The sequence below is a fragment of the Ambystoma mexicanum genome, chromosome 5p (assembly GCF_040938575.1).
Source record: "Ambystoma mexicanum isolate Mex_15411 chromosome 5p, UKY_AmexF1_1, whole genome shotgun sequence".
Taxonomy (NCBI): Eukaryota; Metazoa; Chordata; class Amphibia; order Caudata; family Ambystomatidae; genus Ambystoma; species Ambystoma mexicanum.
The window spans coordinates 578,979,023-578,995,305 of record NC_090930.1 but is presented as its reverse complement, the minus strand read 5'-3'; positions in this window follow the sequence as shown (position 1 = coordinate 578,995,305).

The window sequence follows — 16,283 nt, the reverse complement described above, 5'->3', positions numbered from 1 at the left end:
AACACATATTTTAACTACGGCCTATATAACGTTATTGAATAATATGGACAGGTAAATGCGGGCAAGTCCGCTGTCATGTAATTACTTGTCAAATTAAGTTTACAACTAATCGTACCAACAACAATGTTATCCCTCAAGTCAGTGAGTTTGAATACTTAGGAATTAGATTTTCCCAACATTTGCCTGGCCATATAAGCAAATAAGCCAATCAATTGAAGTAAGCATTGGGTGGAGTGGATCGATTTAGGAAAAGGTGCAAGGCTCACCCTGTTAATTTGATACTAAAGGTGTACAATAGAAAAGCCAGTGCAGTTGCAGTGTACAGGTCAACAATTTTTTTTTTTTTAGTTTTTTTTTTTAAAGTTGTTGCAATACAAGTACTTGCAAAAATATTTTATCAGAAAATTACTTGGTTTAACACATCCGGTAATAAATGAGGGTGCCCATATGCACCTGGGTTTAACCTTTATTGAAGGCATGCTGAATCTCAGCGTACAATACATTGCATGGTAAGGCAGGATACTAGAATATTTAGAACACTGCGCTGGTCATTTTGTCACTACAGTAACAACTGATAGGTACATGCCTGGACACAAGTATACTGCTAACCATATTAAAAGACCTCACTACTTAGTTAATTCATAACCCTCATATTACTTCAATTCTACAAAATGTGAATGTAATTGCATAATGAGGATCAGTTTTAATATACAGATGTAGCGCATACCCACTGAGTTCAAATTAACTGCAGATGTTTCACATTACAATTTCTTTAGCAACACGCCATGACGGCAGGTGTCTACACTACATCAGCTTGTCCAAGATGGCGAAATCGAAAGATTGCTGAGACTGCTCATCAGATTGCACAAGGTCGCCACGGACTGACAGTTGAGACTCCCCTCCCCAATCCGCTCTCGCATACGTAGCATGAGCTGTCTGCGCATGCTAGACAGCTAGCAGCAGCAGGCCCATGCCCTTCCAGGCACACATTAACAACGCCCGACCATGGGACTCTGTGTCCTTTAACAGGCCCATTCCCAGGCACAACACCTTTCACAATAAAGTGCTGAATCAAGTGCGGCTTATTGCTACTGACTCCTTCCCCCACGTGGTCTAGCTACCACAACCTCCTCCTACTCCGGACACCGCCACTACACTTTAACCTTCACGATGAAGAGCTGCTTCGCATGTGGCCCATTAGTACTGACTCTTACACCACCCGGTATAGCTACCACAACCTCCTCCCCCTTGGGACATCACTACTCCACCTCAACCTTGGCTCTCATTTTTCCAACCTTTGAAATACCTACGTGCACAGGACCAATTCCAGGTTCAACCCACAATGGACAGAAAGCTGCCACATGTCAACCTTCCCCTTATACTTGTTGAAACCATGATTGGCAGAGAGCTGCCACATTTTAACCTTCCCCGTATACTTAATCTCCAAGCCCACCCAGGGCACACCCTTTTGGATCCCCCATACATCCTCCGCCTGTGCTAACTTACTGGCAGACTCCCATCTTTCGCCACCCAGTCCCAGGCACATACTAATGCCCAGATCCTTACCCATGCTAAGGGCCCGCATGCCCTTGTCTCCAAACATCAACAGGCCTACTTAGCCACACTTTGTTCTGACCACCGCGCCAGAACAAGATACACAATTACACTGCTGTATTCACACAGCCTCTGGCACACATGAGTGACAATACTAGTGCCACAGGAGCAACTGTCATGTCATCTGACACCTTATAAGAGCTGGTACTAGACCCACATGTCCACTGCAAAGTCTGGCCACCACGTCACTGCAATACCAGGCCCACATCAGACTCACCATTTATACTCTGCATCTATTTTCTAGACATTGTTGCAAACCATCAACAACCTAGCTATTCAAAGCTCATTGCCCACACTTATGTACCAAATACCCACCACATGGTAAGACCTCCCTAACCAAACTTGTGATTTCATCCCCACTGATGGCACAATTGGACTGTACCGCATCCAACAGAGAACTAACCCTTACTCTTTTCTTTTCTCCCTTTGTGCATGTCGTTGGTGCATACTAATTTACTAATTACTCCCAATGTGGTTACTAAGCATGCAAATGTACAATGTTGCATACTACTGTAACATCAAAATGACCAATGCACTTTATTACCACGATTTCACATATGTACACATGCTCTATTGAACCCAAATGACGCTTCACATTTATGGTATCGCAACACTTTTTTTGGGCTTCACTACTCCAGTATATCATTAATGTATATCTGTGTTGAATCTTTGTACACATATTCACACAGCCTTGAAAAAGACCCATGAGTGTAGAAACACTGTTATTAAACTCACCCCCTGACCAACCTCTTCTGACTAGTTTAATGTCTTCAGAACCGATAATATTATCAAAAATCAGAACCACTGACCCTGCGCCTGTGTGACTAGGATTCTAACCACTTTCTATTATGCATTGGCTTCAAATATGCTCAAACCGTATGGTGGCGATAACACGTGTATTTTAAAGGCCATATTAGACAAATCAGAAGCAAATTCTATGCCCTGACTCTTGGATTTAAAAATGCACTTTGAGCAAATCTATTCACTTACTCACTTTGTTGCGCTATGCGATCTAGATCGTAAGATGGTTAACCAGCTGAAGATATGTTGGTTGAATACACGCAACACTCACGTGAGTCTAGGAATTACTGAGACCTGTCAATCGTACACACTTAATTTCATGTTCTGGCTCTGTCCAAAAGGATTTATATGATAGAAATGTGATCACCAAAGGTAAAAGCGGGTCTTTTGTTTACAATACACCAGTATTAGAGCAAGAACATTGAAACCTGTTCATAGGGAAACAGGTTTTAGACAATGCTGTCCTGCATTGTTATAACTGCTATGGGAAGATTTCCCATTGGGTGGCTTGTGTCTACTATTTTATCTTAGACAAGCATTGAATGTTCGCACATTCTTATTGTCCTCCAATATTTCTTTTTGGGTATTAATGAAATAAAATAACTATAACCTATGGAATATCTATATACTGGTCCATTTGTAACTTTGTAACTTCTTAACGTGAATAGAAAGTACTATTAAATAAACTGACAGTGTTCCATTGCTTTAACGTGTTTTCTGCACTTTTTTTATTACAAAATAAACCTGATTTGATTCAGTTTGATTCGTTATTGAATTAACAACAAGGTTGAATTAATGTGACGTAACACCCTGTTCCCAGGGGTGAAACAGGGGGTAACGGCACAGCAGCCCTTTTAGAATCAGAACAAACTTAATTTCAGAAAAAATAAAAGGTTCCATAAAAACAATGGCAAATCAGCAAAATACACAAGATTGAAAGTTACCTATTTTAAAACTAGTTTAGCTTCAGCTGTCAAAATATACATCAAATGTACATAGATTATACATTTAAATAACAACAGCAAGTTCATCAGATAGTTTAGTAACAGTTGTTGGCCTTTAAAAGTCTGTACCAAAACCCTTTAAACAGTCCAACATACAAGGTGCACATTACACATATTTAAAAACATAAGTGTGGGAGAGCAGTGTCTAAAGTCCATTTTGAGTAGTAAAGTTAAACGAATCTTGTAACGCCAATAGTAGACAGGTTCGAAAATCAGGACCCCAAACCAATGTTTCTTAACATATAATAACCATTCCAACTTCAACCCAATGTCACTTTGTAGCAGATCAGTAAGCAGCCCTTGTGTTATACTAACTGCCTAGCTGTGATACCTAACAGTCTGGGCGAGTAATACATGAAATACATAAATACATAACATAAAAAAACTGCAACATTGGTCCATATAGAACAAACACAGCATTAGGGACTTTCTTCTGATTTAATCTGCAAGGCAGCACAGGCCTAATTCTGCATGCAGAAAATAGCAAGGGGTGCCACGATGCATTCTTAGTACCTTCCACAGAAAGTCATTTTCTGTTAGCACTATTGGTTGGAGATTAGAATACCCTCATGCCCCTGATGCATAGCTGACCATCTCTACAATGTTTGCTATGTAGGCCTTCAATATGGACTTAATTGTCAAGCTTTCAGTATTTCTAGTGAATAGAAACAATGCTCCTTTAGATCATTTCTTCCATCCTGGTTGTTAAGATGGCTTTCTGAACTCTGACCTGGTGGGCAGAGGTTCAGGAGGCCAGCCTAGTTTCTTGGAACAGTGTAACATTCTAGACATGCCCGACCAATCATGGCAGCATTGCCAGCGGTCAAGACTAGGGGCCTCATTACACGGTACGCGGTAAAAAACGGTATTTACCGGCATGGCACTATTAACGTGTCCGCCTTGGCAAGAGGCCGCTAATTGCGTACCATTACGAGTATGCGGATACGAGCATAGCGCCTTGCCGGTAATGACCCTACCGCCATGCCGTTAAAGACCCAAAAAAAACCTTAGCGGCACCGACGAAAGTGCTGATAACACTACCGACCTCCTGCACCACGTAAATAGCGGTCACCGCTATTAGCGGTCACGGTTAAATAGTGGAACCGGAAATAGCGTCATCGCACAGGAACGGGAAAGAGCACAGCGGCCATCTTTAAAAACACAATCCATTGCCATCCTCTGCCCCCAGGACCTGTTTCGACACACGTGACATCCCTAAACCCCAGGGATCCCCTCACCATGCCAAAGGCCATTAAAAAAAAACACAGACCGCCAGCGTAAAAAGAAATTTATGAATGAGGAACTCATAATGCTGACAGAGACCATTGCAGCAAACTCTGATGTGGTATTTGACACTGATCCAGAAAAAGGCCATCTGGGCAGAGGTCACCATGAAAGTGAGTGTGGTGGGCACCACCACCCGCACCGTTAGGGAGTGCAGGAAGCGGTGGGACGATCTCCGCCTCCGGGTCCGCAGCATTCTGTCTGTGAACTGCCAGCTGGCCATGGCCACAGGAGGTGGCGCTGATTCACCAATTAAACTGAAGGAGTGGGAGGAGACCTGCGCCAGCATGATTGGCGTGGAATCCATCGACGGAGTCGGGAGCATGGAGCATGGCATGGCCACGACATCAGATGGAGGTGAGTGTACACATCAAACAATGCACTGTGAACGGCGAGGCACCCCCCAAATGTGAGCTCGGATTCACCTCATGGACGCGGCCACAAACATACATGCACACAACCCTGCCCATGTGAGTGTCACACCCCAACACACACATGCACATGCATCACCACAGACAAGTGCCACACAGACCCATGCATGGAAGACCCACTCAACAGCCCCATCACCTGAATGCCCACTAATGAAGCCCCAATGCACAGAACAGCATGATGAACTGAATCTGCATGAAGCACGTTGAACCATCACCAATGCCATCCCTCTCTTTGTCCCCCACAGGCTCACAAACAGACAACAAAGAACCTGCCACAGCGACTAAGGCTCCCCCTGCCAAGAAAAAACACAGGGCACAGAAGACAGGAGACACCCCCACCACATCAAGGGGCACAGGGAGGAGTGAGCACGTGCAGAGGGGCAAACATCGCAAGAGCGCCACTGCACCAATACCGCAATCTACGTCAGCAACAATTGCCACACCCACTGATGTAAACCCCCCAACACAGGTTACACCCACTGAGGGCCCACCCTCCGCTGCCACAAGTTCAACTGGTGAGGCAGCAGCCACAGCGCCGCTGTCAGATGTGGAGGAACCTAGTCAGGTCACAATGCAAATGCACCCCCCCCACTTCCCCAGGAAGCCCAGAAGCATCTCCACGGCCAACACCAGGATCCAAAATCCATGGCCAGTCTGGCGAGGAGAACACGAAAGGGTGCTGGAGCCCACCAGTGGCCTCACCTGATGTCCGTGACATTGAGGAAGGTGCAGCAGCCACACCACAAGCTGGCCACAGTGGCCATGACCTGGCCACCATCAGGCAGCGCCAGGAGGACATTACAGTGCTGGTTGGGCAGCATGTGGAAGAGGCTTCCCGTCTCAGGGGGGAGGTCACGGAGAGTGCTAGGCAATCGAGGGAGGCGATGGAAGCCTGTACCAACAGGCTGTTTGTGGAGATTGGCCAACTGAGGCAGGTCCTCACGCGCATAGCGGACGCGATGGACCGCCAGTTCCCACCACCACCACAGGGACAAACAGCCACCTCATCATCTGCGAGTTCAAGGCAGACAAGCCCCCTCCGCCGCTCCATGCGCACCACAAGGCGCAGACCGTCCCAACCTCCTAATGGTGGTGGTGGCAATGGGAATTAGGGACAGCAGGGTCTAGCTGGCTCGTGTGCAGCAGGACACCAACATTGTGCAAGCCACACATGGGGTAGTTGTGGGGGGAGGGGGAAAAGGGTGTTTCGGGAGTGTTGTGGGGGGAGGGGGAAAGGGTGTTTCGGGAGTGTTGTGGGGGGAAGGGGGAAAGGGTGTTTCGGGAGTGTTGTGGGGGTAGGGGGGAAAGGGTGTTTCGGGAGTGTTGTGGGGGGAGGGGTGGGGGAAAGGGTGGTGGGATAGTTGTGGACGTGCACTTTTTCATATCATTATACCTTAATATACTGGTGACTAGTTAAAACACTGGCTTGGACTTCGCCATTGTGTATGTGTACTGTATTGGGGACAGGGTCCATTGTGCGCTTCACCACAGACACCAGTGCACTAATACCCATATCCATCCTACTGAGTTGAACCATGTGTCTCAGAATATTTGGTTGATCAGATGCTGTCGCACATCGCATCCCTCCTGGGCATTGCCTCTTACATGACCAGCATCCCCGTCCCCTTCGTCCTCATCTCCATCATCATCTTCATCAGATGGTTGCATTTCAACCTCGGGTGGCAGTGGCACATTCCGTCTGATACACATATTGTGCAGCATGACACATGCCATGATGATCTCGGCGACCTTCTCATGGCCGTACAGGAGAGCCCACCCAACCTGCTTATGCACCGGAACCGTGTCTTCAAAAGGCCAAATGTCTGCTCAATCACGACGTGGGTACGGGTATGTGCACGATTGTAGTCCTCTTCGTGCCTGTTCTGTGGGTTCCGTACAGGGGTAAGGAACCACCTCTTCAGGGGATAGCCAGCATCACCTGTATGGGTGGAAGAATGGAGACCTGTTACTGTTCATCTCAAGTGCGGCCTGTACATATCACACTAATCAAATTTGCTTTGTGATTGACATCACGATTCCCAGCATGCATGTAGACGATCTGTGTGACTGCAATGTGCAAAGGTGAGCTCGTCCCTGCAAGTGGACATGCCCGATGCATGCCTCCGACAGTAATTGACATGTCCTGGGTGAGGCCAGGTCTTAGGTGTCCCTGGGCCCAGGCAAATTTGGTACCACACTGCTAGTGTACTGCCATTCTGACATTGATGTTGCCATGCTGTGAAGCATCACTTCAATGGTGCTATAGGTGTGTGGGTCAGTGCTATGGCTAGGGGTGATCCCTTTGCATGCATTCAAGGGCGCGTAGCTGAATTGATGTTGTGCTGCGCTAATTCTGTATTACAGTCTTGACGCAATGTTGCTGATTTGTGTAATATGTGGTGTGGCATGATGTGCAATGTGGATGTGGATGGATGTGTCATATTTGGAAACCTGGATTGTTCTCAATGTTGTGCACCTTCAAATTGCATGTGGGTTCTTCTCAAGTACATTGTGGCCTTCCCTGATGGACATTGGCGTACATCTGTGTGTCCATTTGTCTTACGGATGACAGTCAACACCCAGGTGGAGTATATATCCCCCCCCCACAATCACACCCAGGTGGAGTATGTATCTCGCCCCCCACCAATCACACCCAGGTGGAGTATGTATCTCTCCCCCCCCAATCTCACCCAGGTGGAGTATGTATCCCCCCCCATCACACTGCCATGTGCTTGCCCTTCTACTCACCAAGTGGCCATGAAGGTTGTCTGGCTTGTCGCTCCATGTAGCGTGGTATGGTTGAGTTCCGCAGGACCATTGAATCATGGGTTGATCCGGGAAATCGAGCACAACAATGTGTGATTATCTTGTTTGCGTCACATACCATTTGGACATTGATAGAGTGGAATTGCTTTCTGTTTCGGTAGACTACTTCATTGTGATGTGGGACCACCAATTCCACATGGGTACAGTCGATGGCCCTGATGCAACTTGGGATGCCTGTCAGTGAATAGAAGCCAACTTTGGTGTTTGCAATATCCTGGGCAGTCCATGGCAGGAATGTGTGTTCATGTGCTTGCTTCAGGAGGGCATCGAGAACCTGGTTCAGCGTGCGTGAGAATACTGGTTGTGAGATGCCATGCATCTGCCCCACTGTATGCTGGTAGGTGCCTGTGGCCAGGAATTGGAGCACAGTCACCACCTTCAGTAGAGGGGGGATGGCAGTTCTGATGTCTATGAGGCTCACAATGTCGTCATGTATCATGTCCATGATGCTGGTGATGTTATCCCGGTCCAGACGGTGCAGGGTGTTTATCTGCTCAGGGGTTAGGTTAAATGGACTGGCTCTGATCCTGGGGATTGGTGGCTGCCTTTGTGGTATTACTAGGTGCCCTGGTGGTGCTTGCTGCGCCTGTCTTGTCCCCCTCCTCCTCCTCCTCCTCCTGCGTCTCCTCTGTGCTGCCTGTTGTTGTTGGTGCTGCACTGCAATCATGTCCTCCAGCCCATGTAATGCTGCTAGTATTGGAACCATCTTAGTGTGGGAAGGGGTGTGTGAATGGGTGTGGTGTGCTCCTTTTGTGCTGCTACAGTCTCCATTGCCTCCACCTGTGCTGATTGTGTCCACCTGTGGCAGGTGGGAACACTGCTCAGTTCTCTTAATGGGTGGTTTGCGATGCCGGTATTAGTGCCATGCCGGTAAGGGTTTTTTGGGGCTTTGCCATGCCGCTATTTGCATGTCTGCATGGCTTGTGATGGTGTGCTATTAGGGCCATGCCGCTATTTACGGGATGAAGGGTTGCGCACCCGCAACCTAGCCGCTATTAGTGGCACCGTACTTAGCGGTGCCGCTAATAGCTGTTATCCGGGTCGTAATTGGCATGGGTATTTAACGATACCGGTATTCCCTTACCGGTAACGTTAATCCCCTACCGCACAACGTGTAATGAGGCCCATAGGTCTCATTACCGGTGAGGGTGATCAAAATCCCACAATAAGTGTTAGGGAGAATTCTCTGTTTAGGCTGAATTTCCTAACCTAGTGAGTCCCCCAGCAGCTTTGCTGGATTTCTGGAGTTTGGTTTTTCCATCCTGCCAAGAGTGAGACTCTTTTTCTCCCACTCTTGGACATGCATGTGTGTAATTCCTTTGAATGTCAATGTGTTCTATGGGCTATGGGGTCTTTTACTCCATAGGGTCTCATATGTTTTTCTATGTGTGTTACACCGCACCCTATGTGCCGTAACACTGGGGCGTCCTAGCGGACCTCCATCATAGACTCCATACCCGGGGACTGACTACTGTCACCCCGGGCATGTAAAGTCACCATTGGCTTTACTAGACCTAAATTTACTAACAGAACTAGTACCAACCATCCTATTCTGGACGTACTAGTAGGGGTAATTCGATTACTCCTGGGTCTGTTATGCGAGGGGGCACTGTCCCGTCCCCCCTCGTCGAGTTTTGGCTGGTGGCAGTGGAAACTACTTGTTATATTCGACCCCGAATATAACCCTATGGGATTCTTCCCATTGTTGGAGATTAATACTTTTCCTCGTTAATCTCTAACGTACCACCGTTTTACTTATCTTAAATAAGTCTATCGGATGGTATTTTCTGCCAGAATTCAGTTTTTAAAATGGCGTCTGTGTTCGTCTCTGTGACTCCTAAACCAAAGGTTGAGCCCTTTCTTCCACTTTTGGCGGGCTTCTGTACAGAGACCCTCCAAAGTGGTGCCATTCTGTCTGGGTTACCACAGGGGTGTGGGAGGGGGATTAGGCACCCTGGACCAAGTTGCCTTGCCAACTCCGGTCGCACTCTGGTGTGATTGGCCCAAGTGGTGAGCCTCCCCGCTCACCACTTAGCGTGTTTTGATTGACAGCTAGGCTGAATGAATGGGGGTTTTCTGCATAAAAGCAGGGCTTTTGGGACTGGATCTGGAGAAGTCACCACAGGACCTAAGAATCCGATGAGGGTAAAGCTGAGCCGACCTGCAACGATGACACCTCCGGTGGAGCCCTGCTGAACCGACTCACCACTTCCCGACGACAGAGGAGATCTCCCTGCCGGAGAGTCTCTTCCCCTGACTGGTGGGAACAACCAGTCACCTTTGCTTTTTCTTCGCTCCAGGACACAGTGGTCGAATTGCCCGTGCAGAGCACCCCGGCAACCGGATAGCCACTACCCCTGTACCGCGACCAAAAGGTGGTGCCTTGTGACGGAGCACTCCGCGGCTGGTCTCTTCCCTGGTGGTGCACCGAACTTCAATTTTCTTCGATGACGAGATCATCTCTACTCTTGGCAAAGACCCGACGTGCATCCACCACCAGGAACAACTGCCCCCGCCAGAGCTGTCTCTCCACAAACAAGGTACCGTGTCCGCCTGGCTTCCCTTTCTGCCGGATAGAGTGAGGTGTCTTAATCCTCGCCTTTCCATTGGGTCGCCTCCAAGCTTTCTTTAACTTACTGTTCTGAACTGGTCCAATCTTTCCATAACAATTTGCGATAAAGACTTGAAGCACATTTCCACTTAGACACTTTTTGGGACATATCGCCTTGCCTCTCTCCGAGTGGGCCTGGCCTCTGAACTTTGTGATCTAGAGTAGACCCTGCCTTACTTGCCTTGCATTTGTCCGTAAAGTATTGGTACCGAGTGATTTCATAACCTGCCTTATTTTTCTCTCCCGTCCTAACGAATATTAGAGTGTCATCTAGGTTAAAGCATACACCTCTGTCTGCAAATAAGTGATGCCGGTGAACCTAGACTTGTCGAACTTTTGTTAGGGGGATTGATCTTTTTCTTTGTATAGTGATTGTGATTGAAGTTCTTTGCCGTATTAGTGCCAGAGTGTTTTCCATAGATGTGTCGTTATAAATAAATACCTTTATATCTTTACACCCCGAGAATAGTTGAACCCACTATTCCAATGGGTTGAAACGCTCTTGCAGGCCTTCTAGGTTCAATCAGAAACAGGGAGTCCGACGGGACAACAGCAGGCTCAGGGTGCCAAACCTTCCAGCTGGTCACCAGCAGTTCCTCAAATCTGCTTCGTTGATTCAGGATAGTTGGCTCCTTAACTAAGTTTGGTGTGAACTCAGAAGATCAACCTGGAATGGGTGTAAGATGCCCTCTCTTATCCAAAATCTCCTTTGTGCCAAAACGAAGAGAAACCAATGAGAGATCTGCTCACATACAGCCATCGAATATGTGGATCAATCACGGACCAAAGTGGTCCCAATCATCCCAGCACACCAGACATCCTGGCACCCATCCTCTGTATTGGAACTAGACAGTTCCACCCCACATCCTGGAGGCACACACACACAAGGCATGCAGAAGCCCACAAAAGCTTCGGTTTACGCGGGGGTCTGCATGACCAAATAAGGAATTTCCCTGGTCTGTTCGACCTGGGGAAGGCAAGGGGACAAGATGGACAAAGGACAGAACAAAGGACCTTGTGGCTTGGCCATTTTAGGCACTGGCCACTGTCCTGAGCCCAACACGGTAAACGTGGTATGGACCATTGAAAAGAGTTGAAAAAACATACAAAGTAACAGCTGCCACCAGCTCTGTCCAAGGCACACTTGTACATTCACAAAAATCCTTCAAGGGTGTCAAGGGACTTAAAAATGAAAAAGGGACCCCAGCACAATGTACTGTAATGTACTGTGTTCACTGATAAAATGTTACTAAGAAATAGCAACAAAGTGAAAAACTAAAGGAAAAAAATGCCTCCCACTACTGACAAACATAAGGGCATGCCATTTTCCCCATAACAAAATGAGCAAAAGCCCATCAAAGTACAGCAGAAGGCTGGGCTCCACTGGCAAAAGTCAGGCTAGGATGGTCAGACAACAGCAACAAGGTGGGGGTACACAACTTGAGGGAAAATCACCCATAATTGGAATCTTTCCTAACACTGGTATATCCTGGACATGACTCAACCGGCTGATCAGCTCATGCAGGAGATACCTAAATAGTAATATCTGGGCACCCAGTCCATTTTCCTATGTTTGCACATCATTTTATACTTTATAGATTTTTTTGTCACCAGTGCCATCACCTTAGATTTTGATGTATTAATCAAAAGTTCTCTTGCACCCATAAATGAGGAAAACATATCAACAAATGTTTACAGTGCTTTTCGAGTACACTTGTAAAGCACTGCACTATCCTCATATGGTAAAATGGGGTAATGATGTCGGCCCAAGAGAGTGGGTACACCTGAAACACTACATAACTCACTCTCAATGGCGTTAATATACAACATTAAATAAGAGTGGGGCCAGTACGCACCCCGGTCACACCCTCTCTTAGTTGCAAGGGGCGAGGATACTTCACCTGCTCTACCTTATCTCACAGATGCCCTTGTATCTGTGTGCTGCTCTCTAAGTAAGATTACTATATTCTGCAAGATACCCTTCTCAGATATTTTTCCCCATAGCAATCCCATGCTGACACAGTCAAAGGTGCTGGACAAGTCCCTGAACACCAAAACAATTGGAGTATTTTAGCCTCCAGTGAATTTCCTGACAATCAAAAATACGATTAGTGCTTGATCAGTAGTACTAAAGAAGTAAAACTGGATGGAATGGGATATATTGGATAAGATAATTTAGACCAATCCAAATTCCTTGATAATGTTAATTTCCCAAACAGTTTGGCAGTTCAGTCCAGCAACAAAAAACAATAGGCCATCAAAAGCTCGGATTTTCGTGATCCCTTATTTTTAATATAGGGACAAGAATTGAGGGTTTTGAGCTAGCTGGGAAAACCTGAGTTATGATAGCAATGAGCGATTGTAATAAAATCGAGTCCCAGAAGACCGGGTCATCCAAAGGGTATAGCTAAGGTCCATGAATCTTATGGCTGGAGCAAGCTTTCAAGGCTATTATAATTTTTTTTGAATGAAGATTAAGTGAGAGATATGTGAATTGGATATTAGGAGACTATCTACTGGTTGGTGGCAAGTGCCAGGCTGTACATTCGTGCCTCCGCTATACAAAGCAGAGAAATAGTTAATCACTATTTCTCCTGAATGTTACTGGTCCGACATCTCACTGTGTTAGGCTAAGATGTGCCTTCCACTATCTTACACCCAAAGCTAACAGCCTGATTAACATTTCCCATGCTTAGTCCACCACATATTGTTTCCCTACCTGGATAGTACTTTTATATTCTTTCCTTCTTTTCTTTCTGTTAACATTCCTCAAGTATCCTAAGGCATGTCATCCAATGTTGTGCATGCCTTTTGTCAGGTCGTTTGGCTGCCATAGTCCTACTTCTTGCCACTATTGTAACTGGAGTTGTCTCAATCATGATTACAGGTGGTAAGTTAACTTTGGTCACTTGCAGGTCTCAGGGTTCAGCTACAACTCATTTCCTGAGGCTTCAAAAAAAGGTTCCTACTAGTAAACAGATCCCAACAGTTTTACATGTTTGTGTGTGTCTGTTTTTTCAACAAAATTGACATGGGGCACAGTCTAGTTTTCAGGTATGTTCAGCACACACATTATTTGAGAGTACTCTTGTTGTTTTGACTTAATCAAATACATTTTTAATGTTTACAGTGTTTTAAAAATAAAAGCCTTATAAGCACAGATATCATTGCATCGTTATATCATTAGTTACAATGTGAATTATGAAGAGAATGCACATAAAGGGATATACCATTGTTTTTGAAGAGACATTGGACAACGTGACACACAAATGAAATCTAATGACAATAGTTGGACTATCTAGATATATACAAAATGTGGTATTACTGAAAATATCACAGTATTAAACATCTCATTACAGTGGTATGTTACCTGCATCCCTCCAGATGTTTTGGATGCGATGACTCTCAACATTCATTATCATTAACTATACTAAATGCAAATTCTGGTAGATGCTTTTACAAAACGATCAAGTGGTAAACAGATGAGCTACCAAGTGAAGCATGTATAATAATGTTTAAGGAAGTGGCTCCTTGCACATTTGGAATCTATAAAACTATTCGAAAGAACACAATCTCTCTGGAGTAATGCAATAACACTGACGTGTGTATTTAAGAAGAATAAAGAGCCTCACCTATGTGTGTCATTTTTACAACATATTTAATAAATACAAATTATCTTTGAGAGAACCGCTCCAAATGAATATGTGGTTGAACGCATTATAAACAACATTAATAGCACTGCCAATTAAGAACAAACCCCATTTTCAAATATAGGGGGGCAACAGTCAGGGTGTCCTCTACGCCCATTCTTACAGTCATCAGTCACTAGCTCAGAGTGCCATTTCAGATGACTTGAAGGAGAATGGGAGAAATAAGCTATTCTATACATACAAACAATACAGAAACAATTACATATACATGTACATAGGGTAGGGAGACACACGTCATACATGTAGCAGCTTTTGTATCACTGGAGTTTCAAGACGTGTACATTGATTGCGAAAAAACATTGAAAGTGTTCTAAAGGGATATGAAACATATTCATGGTGTTAGAATTTCATTTGTAGCCTGTGCCAACGGTATGCTACTGAAAAATTTAAGTTAAATTATTTTCCTATTTCAGCCAGTCCCTTTAGTGATCAACAAACATGTCTTCAATAAGCTCCTATCTAGCATAACGAAATGCATCTTAAACTGTAACTGCCCTAGGATGTCTAATAGCAGACTAATGTATCCATATTAAAAAGAGTCATGGCTATGCAAATAGTTAAATGTTCCCATTTCACATCAGTACTAAGTAAAATAGCTTTGCTTATCTCTGCCGCAAAGGCATCAGAACCAATCAAAGCTTAGATTAATGATAAGTTGAACCATTGTATGTATAAGTGTGGACCCCATACCAATTTTAAGAAGTGTAGGCATGAATAACCCAAAGTTTATTAATTCAGTAAATATACATCAGTATTGGGCAAACCATATTTTGCTGTATATTTTTCAGATCTGCAAAACATTGATTTGTATCCTTGTCTAGGAGATGTGGTATTCTTTTTCAAACTTTTATGAATGGGAAGTAGTGTGCAGCTCTGTCTGGGGGTGTACAAAGTTGCATGAATTTACTTACATACACCTCTTGAGGTTTTTTGCTTAGCTTCTCAAAATTCCTGAATTTTTTCAGTGTTGCACAGGTGCTTTTCAATATGTTTAAATTGTGTTTTGTGTGTTAAGTATGAATATACTATATTAGCACAATACATTGTGGTCTCCATGTGCTGACATCATGAGTTGAAAACAACATCATCTGGCTTAATGGCCATAGCCATCCAAATGATTCCCCCTGAGTTAAATCTCCTGATAGTAAACATCTATGGAAACTCATCTAATGCACATACGATAAAATTGCAGAATGAACTAGGAACCATGTTTGAAGAGTGGTTGGAGAACGAAGGAAATGGTTATATACTTGCAGCAGGGGACATTAACACATCTTGTGTAGAGACTAAACATATTAAGGGGGAACTTTAAGAACAAGTAGTGAACATCTGGGAGCCTTATGGACATTTTCTTTTGCAGAGTGGCAGAGTCGGATTTATGGCCTTGTGTCCCACCGGAGGGCGAAGCCAGAGACTTCTTCACATGGAGGAGGGGGGTATACTTCCTGGATTGATCATGTATTTGATTATGCAGAGTTGAGTAGAAAAAATGATTGTATAACCAAGGGGGAGGCGATGGGTAGTGATCATTTCCCTATACACTATAATGCAAATATTCGCCTAAATATGCATCAAATCTTTCCATCAATGGCTTTTGCTCAGGTGACAAGGGGGGGGGGGGGGCAGCCATTAGATGGAACAAAAAGGCAGTAAAGAAATGTATGGTAGTATGGGATAAAGAGATGAGAAACATGGTGGAGAATGGTTTTAGATTAAAAGGGAAACAGTAACTAAGAGAAATCAAGAGACCGGGTAAAGTTTATTAAGGAGAAGTATATCATCGCTGATAAGGAACCCGTGATTAATCTGAAAGAGCAGTCACATGTGGAACAAATCTGCCCTTGGGATCGAGAGGATGTGGTGTGGGCAATTGCCAGAGCAAAGTCCTCAAGAGCTCCTGGGCCGGATAACATCCCCCGTCGTTATTAAGGAAAATAAGGAGCTATGGGCAACCCTGCTATGGGAGCTTTTCCAACACATATATCAGACATCAAGAGTACCA